A 21454-nucleotide genomic window follows, 5' to 3' on the forward strand; every position below is an offset into this window, starting at 1 on the left:
TCAAAATTTGTGCCGTCTCCTCTTTTCCCATTATTAATTCCCTGTCTCACCCTCTAAGGGACTGAGGAAAGCATAAGGCCTGCTTTCATTGGACTGCATAGCAAATGTTGGGCCTAGATGCTTAGAGTTGAATTCTGCCAGGTATAACACTTCCAGTCTTTTTTCAGGTAGCAGCCTTCCAATCACAGCCAGGAAATCTCCAAAAATCCACAGGAAACACAAAGGGCGGGATTTTCTGGCCCCGCCCACCATCGGAATCGTCTGGTCCCACCGAAAGTCAAGAGACTTACGGCTGGGCTGCTGCACCCCCATGGTGGGCCCTGCAACGACGGGGCTGGGAAATCCCCGGCAAAACGTTTCTGACTCTATTCCCATACAGAAAAGCTTCCTCAGCTGTCCGGCTTAACACGGTTTCTCAGTGGCAGCAAACTTACTATTGGTCTGGGAGAGAGGAATGTTAATCTGGAAGCTGATGCCACGCCCAGCTCTTCAATTTGCCAACTGAGCAAGGAATCTATGAGAAAATGATGGGCCCAACCAGTATGGCTAACCTCAGGGTGAGCGATGTTACAAAACACTCCACTCCATGAACGTGCAGATAGTGTGTGACCATAGGATGCAGATTCTGCAAGTCTGTGCAAGGTACCCAGGCAGCTCCCACGACGCCTACATCCTCAGACACTCCCAGGTGCCAGGGCTCTTCAGTGCTCCAGCCCGGCTGGGTGGATGGCTGCTGGGTGACAAGGGCTAGCCCCTCAGAATGTGGCTCATGTAGCCTCTCCGTCATCCAAGAACAGAGGCTGAGCAGCGGTACAATAGGAGCCACACCTCCATTAGGGCTGCGGAGGAGAGAACCATTGGTCTTCTCAAGATGCGCTTCTGATGCCTGGACCATACGGGGGCGCGCTCCAGTACCCCCCAGATCGTGTGTCACTGATAGTGGTTGCATGCTGCACTCTCCACAATCTAGCACAGGAAAGGGGGGATGCTGTGGAGGAAGAAGATGTCGATGCAGATGCTCTGGCTGCACGCAATGAGTCCAGCAGTGAGTCCGAGGATGAGCACGCTCAGGAGAATGCTGAGGGGATAGACGCTGACCTGGGTAACCTTCAGGGAGGCAGGGACACCCGGGAGGCTTTAGTCAAATGAACCTTCAGCTAGCACACCACAGTTGGACCTCCAACACACGCCAGGGCCGCAGACTCCATACTCGATATCTGAGAGCAACATCTGCCTGGTTAGGAACATTAACTATGTGCCTTGTCAATAAAGCTCAATGACAAACAAGTCACTCATAACATCATGGGTTCCCGTATACCTGCTGAAGTAAGGAATCACCCTGAGCCATGTTCACAACTAAAGCATTTAATAAATTCACAAAACAAAACAGAAAAGAAACTTCATTCACAGGTGTTGAGCTGCACACTGAATTACAATCAACCAATACCAGGGCAACAGAAAACCACCAGTGAGAAGCCCGTGTTGTGCCTAAGGTGCCTTACGCTTACGTTTTTGGGTGCTACGTCTAGGTGCTGCCCCCTTGCTGGCACCAGCATTGGAGGCGACCTGCTGACTCTGCTGTCCTGTTGGCCTTGATGACCTTGGCGGTTGTCCTGAGGCCCGTGGAGCCTGTGATGGCCCCGTCTGGGAGGGGGTGGCCAGTTCCACAGCTGGCATCTCCCCAGTCGCCGCAGACCCATTGGATCCCACAGTCACTGGCAGAGGGACGGAGGAGCTGCTGCCCTCATTCGGAGCACCCTAAGAGGAGACCATAGAGACAGCAGGTAGATCGTGCATCAACGTGAGGTCATTTCAGACCTCCCTGCTCACCACTGATGGATGGGCACCTAGCTGGGATACTGGGTGTCCAAACCTTCTCCCAAACTGACACTGACCAGCTGAGGTCAATGGCGCTCTGAGGGCTTGCAGGTCTGAGCGCAACCCCAGGAAGCCCCGATTGTTCTCCTGGAGGATCCTCTCCATGAGAGTCGCCACTCTCTCCATGGAGGAAGCATTGTGCTCGGCCATGAGGGTCAATGCATTGCTCGTGCTCCACATGGACTCCTCCATCACGGTGACCATGCCACACATTCCCTCATGTATCTCTGCCAGATCCTCCCGCACACCCTGTTGGACTTCCAGCATCTGCTGACTCAAGGATGACTCCAGAGGCCCATCATCAGCCAATGACTGAGCATGTTCCTGACCCCCTGCAGTCCTCCAACTGCCGGCGCTTTGGACACTCTCTGTCTCTGTCTGCACCTCAAGAAAGAGTGAAGTGCCCTCATTAACGTGCCCCAGGACACAAGTCAACGATCTAATCCCCCCCGAGGTGCTAGTATCTGCGCTGGTGCCTGCCTGGCAGAGATGGTGTGATGCTGGTGCTTGTAAGTCGTCAGGGCCCTCAGGTGTTGGTGGTGAGCCCTCTGCCTCCTCATTCCAGGGGGCCCAACCTAACTGTTGTGCTAAGTGACCCATGCCATCACAGTACTCATCATTCCCGATCGCAGCAGGTCTTTGAAGCACTTGCAGTACTGAAGCCAGGTGCATCGCACCACATTGTGCGCGCTGACCCATTCTGCCACCTCCTCTCAGGCAAGTTTCATCATGTGGCGGGGCCTCCTTCTCCCGACCCTCGCTGTGCTGCCACTTCCTCGATGAGGACAGCAAGGCACTCATCTGAGAAGCAAGGGGCACAGTGTCCCGCCGACCTACCCTCCTGCCTGGCTTGCTCACCAGCAGCGCTCTCCGGAGCCCTCCTGCTGGTCATCGTTGCCAGCCATTGGAGGAGGTGGCAGCATGATTAGAGATCCTCATGCCAAGGACGGGAGGAGGAGGCCCCCCCACATGACGGAATGTGCCTGGGAGGAGGTGGAAGAAAGGGTCAGCGTGCACGATGTGGTGCGGCGCACCTGCGCGCTCTTTAAACAGGCCGCCGGGTCGCCATTGGACCTGGTGGTCATTGCAATCCCACTGCTGTCCGCCCCCTCTCGCTGTTCTCTGAAGCCGCGAATTGCGCTGGGTGGGCCTTAATTGGCCCTCCTGTGTAAAGTGGCAGCGCAGAGCTGATTGCGGGCGGCAATCGGCTCCAGGCCCACCACCACCCGCTCCCGACCAGCCCGCTCGACAGGCCAATAATTTTCAGAAAACTATCTTGAAAATAAAACACACAATACAACAAGAAAGGAATAATATGCATACACCATACATCATTATCTTAGAACTTGATGGCCTAGCTTGTGAGGACATTCAATATTCATGTTGCAATCATTAATCCTTCCATGTGAATATTATGATGCATTATTGCCTAAGAACAACTGCTTAAGTTCTAAATGATTGCAAACACTTAGAATTATGTCAAACCACTAACATGATCTTATTGTTCAGACAATACTTACAAAGTACTCAAGCTCTGCTGCTACAATTTATGGCACAATTTATCACCTGAACTTTTTGATCAAATTGTAACCTTGCAATTGCTCCCAAGAAGCCATTACTTTCTTCAGATGATTTCCAAGTTTTCCCTGGTCATCTGTGAGATTGCTACAAGGAGTCTCAACCCACAGGCTTGACTTTTCATCAGTTTCAACCTGCAATTGTTGATGGCTCAAAGCAACCACTCAGGGGAAGTGATCAAGGTAGCTATGTAAGGTGCATGAGTAAAAATCCTTATCCTTCTGTTTGTGTAGCAGGGCATTTAAAAAAATAAGTTCAGAGTCAAATTCAGATTTCAGTTTCTAATGTAAACTTCAGATTGATCTTCGAGTTCAGATTTGAATTTAGAGTAATGCATAAGGTTCAAATTCAGTTGCAAAATCAATCTTTAGATTTAGGCTTCACTTTCCTCTTTAGATCTGAGATGCTGGATCCACTTTCTAAGTCTGAGCAAATTCTGAGTCTAAATTAACAGGAACATTTCAGCACAAAAGTTGGATGGCAAATTGTATGAATATCATTGATGAGGACATCTAGCCTATCATCTCTACCCTGAGAATGGGTTACTGCCTCGCTATTAGTGTTCAAATTTGCTACAGGTCATTATGTATAATAGAATAGAATTCATATTAGAAGCCTTTGCAACATACACAAATTACATTGTAGCTATTAGGTTATTGCAACATTATTTGGACTAGTGAGGTGGGCAGAATCTTGTGGAGATGACAGGGGGTCTCAGCCGCCGGGTGGAGAGCCGGTAAGACCCCCTATGTTGCCTCATTTCAGGAAGGCCCGCTGCATTTTCTGCCAATCAGGAAATTAATGGGCCAGCGGTGAGCCTTCCCCCAGGATCAAGGACCCCAGGGACAGAAGGTCCGCCTTCCAAGGGCTGCCAGCCAATCAGAGGCCAGCAGCTCTTCCATGCTGAGCATCACCACCGAGAAGGCAATGACAGCTGCTGGTATGACACTCACCTGAAGCTTTGGTTTATGGGAGGAAGGTCATGGGGGAGGGAGGTGAGGGGGGTCGGCAGCAAGGGCAAGGGTGTAGCTTTCAGTAGCTCCCACCTTCCCAATGCTGTGTCCCTAAATCAGGTACTGAGTACCTTTGAACAAGGGTTTGCTTGTTGTGCTCCCTGGGTGGCGAGCACCCTAACCCGCCAGTGGGTTAACACCAGAGGTGGTGGGATGAGGCCCTTAAGTGGACTTTAATTGTCCACTTAGGGGTCTCAGTTGGCGTTAGGAAAGCCATCCTTGGGTCTCCCTGCCATGGAGTTAATCAGGGTGGAGGCAGGAAGATGGTGGGGTCTCCACTCACCACCTGCCCACCTGATTAAATGCCTCGCCCCACACTCCCATCACCAAACATGCCACAGGGGAGGGCACAAGATTCCACTCATTATCTACTCTTGACAATGTAAAGCCAGTTTTTGCAATGAATGAGTAGAATTATCCAATAATTTGAATTGAGCATTGTAAATAGCACAGCAATGTGTGAATTTAGTGCTAAAAATTGAATTATTGGATCATTTGCATTAGGCAAATTTGAATTAAGAATATAATGGATCAAGATCTGATTTTTGGAGCTAAATATTTTACACTTTATAAATGGAGCATGTCTTAATTATATCCCTTAACTAGGTGTAACATTGGTGACATGGAACATTGGGAGCCAAGGTTAGTGCTTTTGGTAAAAATAGGATGTTACAACTGAGAGTTTTATAATGTGAGTGAACTGATTTGTAATCTAACAACTGTGGATTTTGGTGTTATAATAAAATCTCTTTGAAGATGCATGTGCGATGTTGAGGTTAAATCTGCTTTACAAAATTCTGCACTCAACAGTTAGTGAAAATGAGGGAAACCTGAGAGCTGGATTGAGGTATACCTGTCTCCTCAAGACATACTTTATCATCATCTTCTGGTTCAATTACACATCCTGTCAGATGACTCTGGAATGCTATTCACCCACTGGTTAACACTCTGAAAATGGCTAGCAATAGTCCTGTCACCAAATACGGAGATGTTACAGAGTTGATTTTTCCAGGAAACATTTCTTTGTGGAAACATGGAACTTTATTTACAGGACAGCAGCAGCAGCTACATGTGCGCATCAAACCCCATAGCTAAAGAAGAGTTCTCCCCTAGAGGTTCCCCGCGCTGCTAACTCATTGGTTTAAACAGATCACGTGATCTTCCTACACAGGATTATTCTTTAAGCTACAGCCCTACATTTACCAGAACTATAATTACTATATTCCTCCCACTTTAACATTTTCGTACATTTCGTACTTACAAGGATATTTATCTCATGACGTTACAATATTTACACAGGTCATGAAATTACAAGTTCAGTCTTTCAGGTGGTTTCCTGACCCATGTGAAATGTTGTAGCTCCACGACTTCTGATTCTTTGACAGGAACCACATTCTCTGGAGCCGCATTAACATCAGGTACTTCATTAGGCACAGGCAGTTCAGTGCCTTCCACTCCGACAGAGACATCGGGCATGTCTACCCTTGGTTGAGCAACTTCAACAGGAACCACAGGTTCAGCAATGGTTACAGATGGAACATCATTTTGTTGGGGAATCTTCTTTCTTCTTAAATGATCTACATGCTTACGGGTGATTCGGCCTTCCAATTTCACGTGGTATGACAATGGTCCGGCCACAGGTAACCACTTTGGTCCTCCACCGAAATTCCTTACATATACTGCTTCTCCAACAGTAAATCATCACTTATGATTATGCAAATATTGAGTCGCTTTTTGGTTTCCTTGACTTTTCTCCACCTTCCCCTCCAAATTGGGAAGTATCAGGCTTAATCTTGCTCGAAGACAGCGTCTCATTAGTAACTCTGCATCCTCTTCCTATGTGTCTTCTTCTTCTTTCTACCACAGAGTTTAGTCTCGGTCTTCTTTTTGACTTCATTGTCGACCAGACTTCTCTCAGGTAAAATCTCAAATTGTCTTCGTTCAGTAGTTGAGCTACCCATGATTCCATTATCTACTTGCATCTTGGAAAGTTCTACAACTTTTGCTTTCAAATCATCTTTAGCTTCATTCAGCTGATTCTTCAGTTCTTCTGTCTCCTTCTTGTATCTGTTGGCTTCTTCTTGGAACCTTGAACATTGCTACGTCTTCTCTGCTAACTGGTTCTTCAGTTTGTTCAGAGTGACGTTAATTTCTTCCTGTTTCCCTTCGTAACTTTCCAGTGGAACAAATGTTGACTTGAGGGATCCTTGTAGTGTGTGAAGTTCTTCCTTTTTCCTTTTCTTTGTGAAGGTCACTCGCTTCATCTTGAATTCTGTCATTCAGCTGAGTCTTCTTGAGTTTCATCAACTGTTCTTCCATGTCATTGTGTAAGACAGTCTTCATTTCCTCAGGTTGCTGAATGGCTACACACTCATTTTTCATTCAGTTGCGGTCCTTGGACTCTCCAGGCTCTTTCTGAAGTACATCGCTTTGCTCCTTTTCCAACTCATGGACTCTTCCTGCTTCGTTTTGAAATCTCACTGGCCAATCAAGGTTCATTTCCCTCAACCAATTTCAAGCAAGGAGGCCTGGTCCTCTGCCTTCTAATACCAACACTGGTAGATGTGCTGTTTGATGTCTGTAAGCCAGTTAGCCTGGTGATAACTTTTTACCTGGATTTCTTCACCTGTGTACGTTTTCAACTTGGCAGATGTTTGTTCCAAATTTTATTGTTGAACACCTTTATTTAAATATCTGAAAGTGTGTTCTCCTATTACAGTGGTAGAAGCACCCGTGTCTATTTCCATTTTTAAGGGTTTACCATTCACTTGCACTATGACAATAATTGGCTCCGTCTTCCCAACTTTCATGTTGAATAATGAATAAATGTCAGAATTGGTTGTTTCTGGCTCTTCCACACTATATACTTCATTGGACTTTGTTTGTTGCCTGGAAGCCTGTTTAAATCTCGCTTTGCAATGTTTCAATATATGCCCACTTTTGTGACAAAAATAACACTCAACCTTTTTAAATCACCAGTTGTTAGGAGTCTGATTGTTTCCATTTGATAAAAATTAGTTTTTGAATTTGCTGCTAAGCTGTTTCCACTACATTTTTGGTTTCCCACTTCACGGTGGAGTCCTGGCTTTTAGTGCCACTTTCGGCTGACCGTTCCCACCCAACTAGGAGAACGGCGTCATTTTGCGCATCTTGAATCGCTTGTGAATCTCTTACAGTGCTTTCCATCGCAAGCGCCATTTCTAACACTTTCTTAAAATCAAGATCCACTTCAGCCAGCAATCTTTGCTGAATAGCATCCTCCTGCATACCACATACCAAACGATCCCTGAGCATGTCATTCAGGGTTTCACTGAAATCACAATATTCTGTTAGTTGTTTTAATTTCACCATGTAGGTAGCAATGGTCTCTCCTGGGGCTCTATTCGGTGAATTGAACCTGAAGCTCTGCAATGTGACTGAGGACTTGGGTTGAAAATGTCGCTTAATGAAGTCTACTAATTCACTGAAGGTCTTTGAATCTGGGGCACTGGGGGCCATCAAGCTTCAAATTAAACTGTGGGTCTTGCTCCCACAAATACTCAGAAGAATCACTCTCCTCTTTTCCTCCTCTGTGATTTCATTGGCTTGAAAGTAGAATGCAAGATGATCTATAGATGAGACCAGTCGTCTGTGGCTGGTTCAAAGGGATCGATTCTGCCAAACTGAGGTATCTTGGATAACTACATCTCCCTTTCCTTTTTAATTATCTTAGATGCTCACAATTGCTGTGCGAGGGACAGTACCAGATCTGATTTATCCCCGTCGGCAGTTTGTTATGGAATTGATTTTTCCAGGCAACTTTTCATGGTAGAAACAATGAACTTTATTTACAAGACAGCAACAGCAACTACATACATGCATCAAACTCTATAACTAAAGAAGTACTCTCCCCTGGAGGTTCCCCACACTGCTAACTCATTGGTTTACACAGATCATGTGATCTTGCAACACAGGATTATTCTTAAAGCTGCTGTCCTACGTTTATCAGACCTATAATTACTGCAGGAGAAAAGTTCTGAAACATAAACAAAATGTAAAAAAGTGATAGCCAAGCATTTTTCCACATGTGTGTTTGGAAATGAACAGAGAAAAATGCATATCTTCCCTTTCTAATTGAAAATAATCACCATAGAGATCACTGTGCTTCTCCAATTCTGGCCTGATTTTCATTGTACCACCATTAGAGGCCTTGTCATCAACGGTCTTGGCCCTAAGCTCTGGAATTTCTAAACCTGTTTGCCTTACAACACTTATCTCCTGTAAGATGCTCCTTCAAACTTACCTCTGTAATCAAGCTTTTGATAATATCTCCTAATCTGGCTTGGTGTCAAATTTAGACTAATAATGCTCCTGTGTAGCACCTGAACGCAATTTACTATATTAAAGATGCTAAATAAATGCCAGTTATTGGTGACATTGATGATGCTGAACACTTCACCTTGACATACCAGTTTAGATTAAAAATCGTAATTCCAGTGCACTCTTTTCACCTAGCAGATATTTATGTGGGGGAAGGGAACTTGAGGAAGTTTCATACAATGTTCACCTTTATTCCATGTCTTTTTACTTCTGCTGCCTTTTTTTGTTACAACTTTGTCTCTTTGACCCTGAATCTATGCGATAGAAATATTAACATTCAAATGCTTAATGTGTAGTATGAAATTTCTTTGTCTTTATTTTAAATAGGTTAATGCCTCTGCTAAAATAACAGATAAAAGAATTTCATATGAAAGAATTAGGAGCAGTTTAAGTTAATATTTCTACAGCATAATTTCAAGGCCATTCTCTTCTCTTATTATTCTGTTCCATTTTCTTCCCTTTTTTCTCTAAGCATATCTGGCGGACCAATTAACTGATCTGGCAATCAAGAAAATTGGTTTTGAATCAAGTGTCTCCATCTGAAGTTCGAGGACATTGAAGACATGCTTGGATTGAACACATTTTCAATGGAATATACACCTCAGCTAAGTTAAATTCTCAACACAAAGGATCCAAATTTGTAAAACATGAAAGTGTGAAAACAAAATTCATGGAGTTTTTGAGTCTATAAAAAATGTAGAATTTGCATTTCCTAGATTTTTTTCCTTTCTCATTGACTAAATGTCCACTTTATAATGTACGCCAACAAATAAACTGATATGCGTGTGTTGAAGGATAGCACTTTGTAAGCTGTGTGACAAACACACACAAAACGTATACATTTCAAACATGCATATCTTGATACAAAAATGTTTACTTGCGTGTCCAAATATTCATAGAATCAGACAAACTTACAATATTGGAGACAATTTGGTATAAATATAGTTAAATAAAGTCATACACTAATACACAGAAATGTGTATTTATTTATATATATATAAATGTGTGTGAGATATAGATATAGATATATATAGATATCCCTTTCTATGCAGACATGTACATTAGAGGTTAAATTAGTCAACATCACTAGTGTGAAACAGCACATCAACAGCCGGTTTTACACTATGCATTGGAAGTTAACGGTATAAAATATTGGGCACAGTGTAAAACAAGCTGATGAATTGCTATGAATTTACTCTGGGAGTCTTGCGCAAATGAAAGGTATATCTGGAAATCAGGTTCATGATCCCACAATTTTCCTTCCATTAATGAATAGCTAAGTTATGGGAACCGTGCGCCTGGATTCCTGATGTGCTGCCAGTAGTAAGTCTCTTTACTGGGAGCATAGCTTTGAGTAATGACCACTTTTGTGCCACTCCCCAACAATGTGCATGAACTCACATCTCAAAAGCGCCTTTTGAGCTCACAAAAATGTTAGGCTTTTACAAACGGTTGTTCTCTCCAGTGATCATTCATTTATTCTTGGAATGTAGAAATAAAAAGAAGTCAATGTTCACTCAAATTTAAATTATTGACTTGTAGGCCCCAATTTTAAATAGAGGGGTGGAAAGGATGCATGAGAGGCTTACTTAACCAATCCTGGGTCAGGGACGCACTGCCAATCTTCAAAGCGGGGTCTCATTAACATAAAAGTTACTGAAATTCCACAAGAACCATGACCTAGCTGGCGTTAGGGGTCTCGCTTGCCAGCTGGAGAGCCGGCAAGAGACCCGCACTGCCTCTTTTCAGGAAGGCCTTGTGACCCACACACCAATCAGACACGGGTGGGGCCAGCAGCAAGCGTTCCCTTTGAATCAAGACCCTGGGGGCAGGAATCCCCCCTACTGAGATCTACCAGCCAATCAAAGGCTAGCAGTTCTTGTGCTCAGCAAAACCACTGAGGAATCCATGGCTGCTGCCAGAAGGACAGGCTGGAATCCCAGGATCGCAGAGTGACCCAAGCCAAGTAATGTGGTGGGGGTCCATGGGGTAGGGGTCATGTGGAAAGGTGTGTAGGGAAGCAGCAGCAAGGGCAGGGAAGTGGCTCTCAGTGGACCACCCTTTCCCAATGTCCAGTCCCTCAATCAGGTACTGAATGCCTTTGACCAATGGACAAGGGCAGCAGATAGATGGGAACACCACCACCTGGAAGTTCCCCTCCAAGTCACTCACCATTCTGACTTGGAAATATATCACTGTTCCTTCACTGTCGCTGAGTCAAAATCCTGGAACTCCCTTCCCAACAGTACTGTGGATGTACCTGCACCACATGGACTGCAGCGGTTCAAGAAGACAGCTCACCACCACCTTCTCAAGGGCAACTAGGGATGGGCAATAAATGCTGGCCCAGCCTGCCAAGCCCACATCCCGTGAATGAATAATAAAAAAAAAACTCCAGCCCTCCAGGAGGTGACGAGCTGGCTACAGTTTCACCTGTTGTGCACACCGCATGGCGACAGGCCTGCCTGCAGCTGGGTTAACACCAGCAGTGGTGGGATGAGGTCCTTAAGTGGTCATTAATTGACAACGTAAGGACCTCAATTGGCGGCAAGGCAGGAAGGTTGATCATGGGCCTTCCCACCCAGAACTTAATTTTGACAGGAGCAGGAAGCCTCCTGGGCTCAGGTATGCCACCATCCTGCCTAATTACATACCCTTCCAATCTCAAAGCTCGCCACCAGAGAGAGCAGAAGATTCTACCCCTAATTTCAGAAGGCTACAAAAGGGAACCCATCAAAACCGCTCCCTATAGTCATTGGCAGCAGAGGCTGGTGGGCACTGGGGAAGGGGTTGCAGCAGGGAGGGAGATTCCACAATGATTGGTAGAAAGGCCAGGGCTGAGGAAGCTCAAGGACTCTTTGCTGGGCTTGGGGAGCACATTTCTGTTCTCCCTCAACTTCTTCTGAGAAAAGTAACTTTCAAATATTTGCCTTGGTGTCCTTTGACCAGTCGGTGCCTCCTGCTGTTGTGTTGCTGCAGGGCTGCAGATAGTGGAGAAACTCTTCTGATTAGAAGTTAAGATGTCATCAGAGGATCAATGATGAGTTTTGAATGTTACACCGGGCCTTGCCTGCCTACAGCTAGACACTGTCAATGCCATGGTGGGTTGAAGTTGCAGGCAGATTTTTGACATTTTAAACCCTCCCATGCACCATCCTCATTGGGTGAGATGGTGTGGGGAGGTTGGTGGGGGATGATGTTGGGTGTTAAAATCCTGCTGTAAGGTCCAAATGAGAAATTGTATTCTCAAGGAATGCAAGCATGAAATTTGGATTTAACTAAAATTTACTACAGATATTCTGCCCAGTGAATTAGATTACAATTGCCCCCAAAGAAGGAGTAGTGAATAAAAGAGAAATAGAACTCATTCAAGCCTTGCCGTAAATCAAATAGTACACACGGATTATGCTCTTGACAATGATTGATACAAAGATATTGATATGAGACATATAAGTGCATTATGTAAGCTCATTAATTCATGTCCATACATGTTGGGTGAGTAGCTGATCATTCTTGGCAATTTGGATCTCAGTTATAGTGCTGGCACTAACATCATTCTGTCTAGGCTTTTAAGGATCATGTTATAAAAGTCCAGTAGTACGTTCTTCCCCACACTCCTATTTCTCCTTGTCTCTGCTCTATCCATTCAAGGTAACAATTATTACTCATGCTCCTTACAAGTTACCAACAAGCAAAATAATAATTGCAACAATTAAAGGAGAAAACAGAAAGACATAGCTTGGAGATAGATAAATACTAGTAGAAGGAAGAAGGAAGGAGTGAGAATAACTTGCTCTGATAAAATAACTCACGTAGCTACTGGCCAGGATTTTCCAGTTGTCCGACGGGCTCAGCAGGCAGACCCAGGAGCGTTCGGGAAGCCAATTGCTGCCCGCGATCGGGCTCCAACTGCGATTCCACGCTGACTGGCCAATTAACGGCTAGCCAGCATCAAATGCATGCTACAGCGCTCAGGGCTGCTGGGGTGGGGGTGGCAGGAGTGCGAGCGCTGAAGTTTGCGCATGCGCGCGGGCTCGTGCAGTAAAAGCTCCTGAGGCACAGAGCTGCCTCAGGGAGCTGAAGATTTTTAATGTTACAAATCAAGAATTTCAAAATAATGAAAATATGTCCCCTCATGTGGCTCAGTCACATGAGCAGGGAAAGGTAAAATATGAGTGCAAAAAGTTTTTTTTAAAATCACTGGATGAAACCTCAACCCATCTGTGGATGAGGTTTCACCAAAAATGCAAAGGCTGCTTGGCCTTTTCGCCCGCCTGCCAACTGAATTGATGGATGGGCAGTGAAAAATTCAGGTCAATTAGTTCCTTAAGGGCCTTAATAGGCCACTTAATTGCCGGCAGGTGGGCTGCTGACTCCCGTGTGCACCCGCCCACTGAAATATTGCACAAGAGCATGATGACGTCAGTACGCTCATCTGACGTCATTACGTTTCAATTTGCGTTTGTTCGGGTCAGGCACGTGCCCGCCCAATAAGCGCAGTATTTTGCCCTATGATTTTTTTTGCTGAGAAGACATTTACCTTGACAAGCAAAAACAGCTATTATCCCTACTTAGAATTACATTTCAATTTGGACATGTGCCATATCCTGGCCAAGATGGACAGTGTAGTTCCCTGTGTCTGGATCATCCCTGTATTATAACTGAAGCCGAATAACTCCAAGAGCATGGATCTCATTTCTGCTGTGAACATATTACATGCAAGACCATGTGCCAAAATATTAGTGATCTTTTCACTTGCATGAAAACAGCAGTCTCCACACAATGCGCCACCAGGTACATTCTGGTGCTTATTCCCTTAACAATATAAGATGAGGAGATCAAATATATGGGACGATGACATTCCACAAGGTCAAGAGGCTTTAGAGCAGCAGTCATTGTAATGATGCAGAGCAACCTGAACTGCTAACAATAGCGGTAGTACTCTCTGATGGTGACTGTTGCTAATTTCAATGCAGGGTGTTCAATGCCACGATTTAAACAGCTTACCTTTACACTTTTTAAAAAACTATTCAGAGATAGCGAGGTTGAAAAGATGCTGACGGACATACTCTGCTGCCATGTCGGGTAGGACCCTGCTGTGTAGGCTTTTTGTTTATGACAGAAATGTTTGGCTTGAGGCCCCTTTAGCTTCACTTGTGAGTCAGACCTGGGTAATGCCCACCAGTTAATGTTGAGTTCTGTGAAGTAAAATAACAATATCAATATTTGACTTCTGATGGTACCTTATGCTGACCCTCCATTCTCTATTTATGTTACTGCCAGATACAAGTACACAGTGTGGAAGAAATGAAAGCTCAAATTTAAAGACTTATGTATTCGCTTTAATAACATTATTGCTCAAATGGCGGAATGATTTTTTTTCAACACTGGGTAATCTGTACATTCACTCTCTCACGTTTTTTAATTGTGCGCTCACTGTGGTCTGTCTTACTTTTATCTTTCAGAATCATTTTTAAAGCATTTACAAGGTCATGTAGCAAAGTCAGTTTCAGTCACTTGAGAGTCTCATCACCAAGAGGGACTCCAGAGTCTTCCACATTAAATGATGCTATAGGCATTTAATAGTGGTGTCTTTTTATAGGGTGAGTGTGACTCTAAACCAAGATTGCCTGTGTAACTGCACCTTTTAGGGACTGAAAAATCAATGTTAAACCAGTACTGCCCTTAAATTTCTTTATAAACTCTAAGAGAGAAAACCACAGCTGCACTTAGGACACTTTAGGTCAATAAGAAATCAATAGCAATGGCTGAGTGTTTGAAAAGAAAGCTTCTCGAGTGGTGCGTGCTTTCAGATACCACAGCGTTCCCTATTGTTTGCTATGTAGGAGGCTCTCCAGTCTATTTTCTAAACTGGATAAAACTTTCTTTGTTGTGGCCCAATGTCTGGGGCCAACGCTTATGTTCTGGGAGCACACCAGAAGCAAAATGAGTTCAGGCTGGAGATCCTAAATTTAGGAAGGGGGAACAGAGCCTTAGCTAAGGAAATAGTTCTCATTTTCTTTACCAGGAATGCAGAAAGGCACAGTCGTCTCATCCCTAGTCAAGTGTGACATTTCATTTGAATTTGACAGCACTGCTGACCTTGTCATTAACTGACAGTGATCATCACGCTCCAACATTTGTAATTCATTTTATTTACAAAGCAATGGTTATGTGGGAAAGGCCACAGTGCTAATTTTAGTTCAATGCTTAATATACAGCGAGTTAGAAAATGACTGCACCAAGATCAGTGTTTAATTAAATTTAATACATCTGAAGTAGCAAATTTGTGTGACATTTTTGAAGATAATTGATGTGAAAAGCTTTGGTGCTTCACTTATTTGTTGCCACTTTATTGACCCTTGTTACATGTGCATTTTTATAACTATTGGTAATGTTGGCTCAATTGCCTTTTATGCAAAATATTAATGTTAATGGTCAGCAGTTCACGTCAGTGTTTTATAGGTGGGGTACATGAGCAGTTGAATGGTTAGGGTATACAGTATCTAGGTTATATTGTAGAATAGCATCAGTAGTGACAAGCGACACTGCCAGTTAGCAAGAAGAAGTCATGCTGCTTTGCCGACAGAATTCAGCTTGTGTAATCAGCAAGACGCCGATATCACTTGTTAACTGGCTATAGCTCCTTCTTAATTTTTATTGCTGGCTCTAGGCATCTGTCTGAGTGCCTTCATTCCAGTACACGCTCCACTAATTCTCCCTTGGCACACATGCAAAGTACTTGGAAGTATTTCTGAGAAATAAGCATTGGGCAGTTTGGGGGATCCCCTGCTCAGATGGGGCAATGCTGAGCAGTTGTGCCGATTCTGTAATTGCTCTGTGTGTTATCTGTGGTAACAGCTGATCAGCTCAGTTCAGTGCAGAACCAATGGCAGCATTCAACTGTAAATGACTGAAAGTTACAAAAAAGAAATAAAAGTCAGGCCAGATAAATCAATCCCACAAACTAAATCAAAGGTAAGAAATTGGTAAGTAAATGAGCAAACTGACAATTAGATCTAAAATAAAATTCCAACGAATTTAAACACAATGGGGATCAATACATCATGTGATGGCAGACACACCCACAGTTTTTGACAGTTCAAAGCAAGGGAATGAGGATAATTTCAACTTGTCTCAGTACTTGTGAATGTTTGCCTCTGTATGGTGATTACTGAGCACTGTAAAACATGTAAAATAACCCTCAACTTCTCTCTCCCCCCCCTGCCCCCCCACCTTAAACCACCTTATATTTCTCCTTTCTCCTAACTATGCTTCAGTTCTGCCGAAGGGCCGTGAAGGCTCGAAACGTTAACTGATTTCTTCTCCACCGATGCTGCCAGACCTGATGAGTTTTTCCAGGTAATTCTGTTTTTGTTTAAAATAACACCAGTCTGAAGGTGATGGGAATACATTCTGCAGACAAACAGGGAATGCAGTACTGCTTGCTGAGAACTACAATACAGAGTGCAGCATTTGGAGCAGGTAATATTAGTCCAAGTCCTGTATTCTTGCCCTGGGCAGTGTTAGCGACTAGATTCCAGAGCACAGCAGAGAAACAAATACAATTAGTCCCAAGGCTGCATTATTAAGTAGCAGACAGAAACATGAGCTAAAATAGTATTGCTAACTTCTGGCTAGGGCCAAACTCCCGAGCATGGGTTACTTAAGTGCCTCTCTCAGGAATGCTGCAAGATGCAATATCACAGTGATTGGACATGGGTCTGTACCCACAATTTCACACGTGGGGGAAGAATTGCTTTGGTTGCTATGCTTAGTGAAATCATAAACGGTTTATTTTTCAATAAATTTGTACTGTTGCTCCACACAACAACCAGAGCATCTCTTTTCCCATGGAGAGATTCTGGTTTTAGTTCTGTGGCAGCAACTGATTGAGTTGAGGCTGGGTGGCCCTTACATTTCTAATACAGATTCCTAAATAGGCCGCTATACCAACAGTACGTCCTGGCATTGTTTCACCAGAGGACAACCAACCATACCCCATAACCAAGTTAGCCACAAACAGAGGAGCAATAATAACGAGGGTGGGGGGTGAAGAGGAGGCTAATTGGTAGTGACCTCTGACCTAAAGCATAGACACAATGGGCCGAATGTCTTCCTTTTGGGTCCTAAAGTTTCTATGTTTCTAAAGGGTACTCTTGAGTACTAAAGAAAGAAGCAATCCACAGGTTATTAAGAACTGAAAATAAACCTGAAGGAATGTAATCCTATCAAATGTAGCAAATACACTAGAGAAACAGACTGGCAGTTTTGCTGATGGTGGATCATTATCATTGCCAACAGTCCAGGATTGACCCAAAGTCTCCAGGAATTAAAGATTAATCTCCAGGACACTGCTGGCGGGGTGGGGTGGGGTGGGGGGTGGGGGGGGGGGGTGCGCGGTGAAATAAAATAGTTTATTTTTCATTCTCTTTGATCACTTCTGTTTATTCTGTTTATTAGTTATGAAAATATTGGGAAATGATAAAAAAAGGCTGTGTCACAGTCAAAGAAGCATCAATTGGTAATGAAAGAGTCATTTTGCTTTGCAATTGGATGGGAGGGCAGTGCGCCATGAGGATTGACATGTTGGACGGCCAACGGTAGGAGCATGGAGGTGGGAGCCAGGTACAGGAAGTCATGTGGTTAAATCTTCAGGAGTACATTCAACCAGAGTTGGCCACTCTAAGGTATGTTTGTACCTCACAGCATAAACACATATTCAAAGCTTACTGATACAGAAATACAGCGTCTGGATTCCTTTAATATTAAGGAGCATTCCGATGATATTCATCAGGGGTTAAAGGGGCCAGTAACACTTCAAGAGAAAAGAAAAATTGAGTGTGGTACAAAACAGGCTGCTGACCATTGACTCATTTCACCCAATAAGAATCTAATTAACTTCTACTCTGAAGGTGCATTAGCACTATCACTATAATTCTGTGTGAAGTGCTTATAGCATAAATACAGACTGAAATTAGAATTTTAACCCGACCTAACAAAGTGGAGTGATACTCCATGGATGATGTTGGTTTCATTGCACTTTGTTTGTCAGCTCTGACCTTAATACCCAACTTCCACACAAAACTAGTGCCAGTGCAAAACTGAAACTGCACTGTGCCAATGTTAAACTAGGACTGTGAATACATCCTGATGTTACATATTTGACAACAGTACAAAGTGTTCATAAAAGCAGAGTATTAAAAATTGTCACTGATTGTTCTATTGAAGCCATCAGGCAAGGTATGTTTCCTTAAAAAGAGGTTTATCTTCAATTTTCTCCTCTTCATATGTGGGCAGTTAATTGCCTGGTATTATAGTCCTGACTGAGATGAACCATAGGCATAACAACTGAGTGCTGTGGTGAGCTTGTCAGTCACTGACAGTGCTATCCCTATGTTGCAAATTGGCTGTCCTTGCTGCAGATGATAAAGATCTACCTTACTGACCTGGAACAAGATGAGGCTGTTATATTGGGTCATTGGCTGGTAAGTGTGCCAAGGCCTGATATGTCTGGCATGCTTTCTTCATCTGGCACCATCTCAATAATGATATACTATGGCTGATGTTAACCCCCTGCAGTTGACAAAATTGGCGCATGCAGAAGGCTAAGATAAAGACAGTGTCCAGGCTTGGCACTGCATTCATGCCACTTGGCATTTTAACTCCCAGATCTTTGTGGGCACAAGACTCCCCCACTGCAAGCTAATCAAGGGTTTCATTCAAATGTAGAAATCAGGATTCGATGATGTAGACCCCTGTTGTAGCTTTCTTCTGGGTTTGCCTGTGACTACCTACTGGCACCACCTCATTGATGTCAGACTCAGGCAGGAGTCAGGCCTAACTTATTTGAATGAGGCCTGGGAAATAAAATGACCTCACATCCCATGGAGAAACAATTCATTGGAATGTTCACCAGAAGAGAGTTAGAATTAGAACAGGTAACACGGGGACACAACTATGCTGGAAGGCTCCTTCACAGTAAAAATAATCATTGGCAACAGCATTACTTTTTTAAAAATGAGCTTGTGAAGTACTAATGAGAAACAGTTCAATAAAATAGAGGCTGCAGGACTGCACCTGAACAGACTTATTACACCTACCATGCACTATTTAGCTTCAGATAGTGTGATGAACCTGATGAATCATTGTATAACTCTAGACACTTTGCAGGTAATACTAACCTCAAGAGTAGTGGGTTTGGATCAAGCAAGAAGTTAAAATTTGAAAAATTTCAAACACAATCCCAACCCATCCATTTCCAGTTTTAATAGAGGCAGGATGGGGTGGATGAGTGACTCTCAGGAGGCAGGTCAGTAGGTAAAGATTTTAAGGAGCTTGCATGCTTCCATTTTTACAGTTTTATTTTAACTTTTAACCCATTTTAACTATGTTTCCTGGGGCTTAGGAAGCCTGACAAATAAAAGATGGTGAGAAGGGCTGAATCAGATAAATAAAGTAATTGGATTTGCAGCACTGCTTGTGGGCTAAGAAACAACTGAGGGCATTGGACACAGCAAAGGCTACAGATCCTGAAGACTTGTACTCCAGATGAGCTGTGCTCCAACCCAAGCTGTTTCTGTACTGTTACAACACTTATATCCACCCGACAATGTTGAAAATTGCCCAGATATGGCCTAGCCAGAAAAAGCAGAACAAATCCAATCTGACCAATTATAGGCCCACCAGCCTGCTCTCAACCATCAGTAAGGTGATGGAAGGTGTCTGCAGTGTTATCAAACGACACTTACTCACCTATGACCTGCTCAGTGACGCTCAGTTTGGTTCCACTCCAGACCTCAATACAGCCTTGGTCCAAACATGTGAAGAAGACCTGTGCTACAGACGTGAGGTACAAGCGACTGCTCTTGACATCAAGACGGCTTTTAACCGAGTGTGGCATCAAGGAGCCTTAATAAAAACTAATGTCAGTGCAAATCAGGGTGAAAAATCTCCACTGGTTGAAAACATAGCTAGCAAAAAGGATGGTGGTTGTGGTTGTTGGAGGGCAAACATCTCAGTCCCAGAATATCATTGCAGGGGTTCCTCAGGGTAGTGTCCCAGGCCCAGCTATCTGCAGCTAGTTCACCAATGATCTTCCCTCCAACGTAAGGTCAGAAGTGTGGAAGTTTACTGATGACTTCACAATGTTCAGAGCTTTTTGCAACTCCTTGGATACTGAAGCAGTCCTTGCTTGCATTCTGCAAGACCTGGAAAGCATTCATGCCGGCCACGCAAGTCCCAGGCAATGAATATCTCTCCTTGATGTTCAACTGCATTATCATCAATGGAACCCCAACCATCAACATCCTGGGAGTTACCATTGACCAGTAACCTAACTGAACCAGCCATATAAATACTGTGGTGTCAGAGCAGCACAGAGGCTGGGAATTCTTCAGCCTTGACAGCAACTGTCACACCCAAGAATGAATGAAAAAAAAAAAGGAGTAGGAATGCTTCCCTTGGCCCAACAAGCTTACCTGCTTTCAGTTGCATGATCGCTGACAAGGCCTGAAATATCTCTCTGTGCTCCCCCCCAGCCCCCTACTCCACCGCACCTTCTTGCCCTCCAGCCTAATCAATCTCTCTCCTCAAACATCTGCCACCCCTTGGCCATGATCTCGCCCTCCCCACTTACAATCTCTCCTTTCCTGCCGATATTCCCCTCAGCTGTGGCCTTGTGCTGCTGGATTTCCTGTCCAACAGGCAGCCAGTCTGTCAGTCAGGCTGGTTGTTGGACATGAAATCCTTGGGAACATTTTAAAAGGCATACTTCTGGACTGCCCATCCTGAACTCCTCCCCCACCAGCTTCCACCAAGATTCCCTGTAAATATCAGTGCCTTACACATAGACCAGATCAAAGGACAAGCCTCATCCAAAGTTAGAACTCTAAAGTGAGGAACCAGCCCCAATTGTATGGACCGCCACCCTGATCCAAAAATATGCAGCATGTTTTACAATTCTGATCACTTCAATATAAAATATATTCTTATTCATTTTTTAACAGGTAAATAGGTCAATAAATGAATAAATCATTGAATTGATTGTCTTTGCTCAGAATAATATGAACTTTGATCCAGATTTAACATTTCCAACAAGACAATTCATTAAAGAAATGTTGAAGTGCACGTTGTAAAACTGTTCAAGTTCAGCAGCTTGATACTTTCAAATATTCACAGCTTTCATTTATTCCAGCAGTCAGACTGAGTCTCAATTGTGACCAAATATGAAACTGAGATTGAAAAAGATGTCCCTGCACTACACAGACGTTTTGCCAGCAGAAGCAGTATCGACCCTCACGTGAGTTAATCCCCTTCCCACTTCAAACCTTGGTAAACGTGAAACTTATTAGTTGATTTGGAGACTGTTACTAATGAAGAAATGTTCCATGCTTCCAGTTTTAATGAAGCCTGAAGGGACTCATAACTACAATGACCCTGTCTGTATATCACTTTGCCAGTAATTGAGACTAATAAGAGCCATAATATATTGCCTATATGGATGATATTTGGTAGTACATTGCTAAGCTGACATATAAATTAATCCAATAATCAAAATTATCAATCGTTGACTTCAAGAATGTAAGAGCTTTTTAAAATGTTACCACTGAAAAGAGTCATTGTGA

General features: G+C 43.8%; 1 long non-coding RNA gene across 1 annotated transcript in view; it reads right to left on the minus strand.

Annotated features, from left to right (window-relative positions):
- LOC144690132 (uncharacterized) overlaps positions 1 to 21454 on the minus strand; it is a 77597-nt gene that overhangs the window by 12925 nt on the left and 43218 nt on the right. Inside the window, exon 2 of the long non-coding RNA XR_013578761.1 lies at positions 13836 to 14026. This is a non-coding gene — a long non-coding RNA (uncharacterized LOC144690132). The remainder of the gene's footprint in view (positions 1 to 13835; positions 14027 to 21454) is intronic.

Source organism: Cetorhinus maximus, chromosome 14 (genome assembly GCF_964194155.1).
Source record: "Cetorhinus maximus chromosome 14, sCetMax3.hap1.1, whole genome shotgun sequence".
Lineage (NCBI taxonomy): Eukaryota > Metazoa > Chordata > Chondrichthyes > Lamniformes > Cetorhinidae > Cetorhinus > Cetorhinus maximus.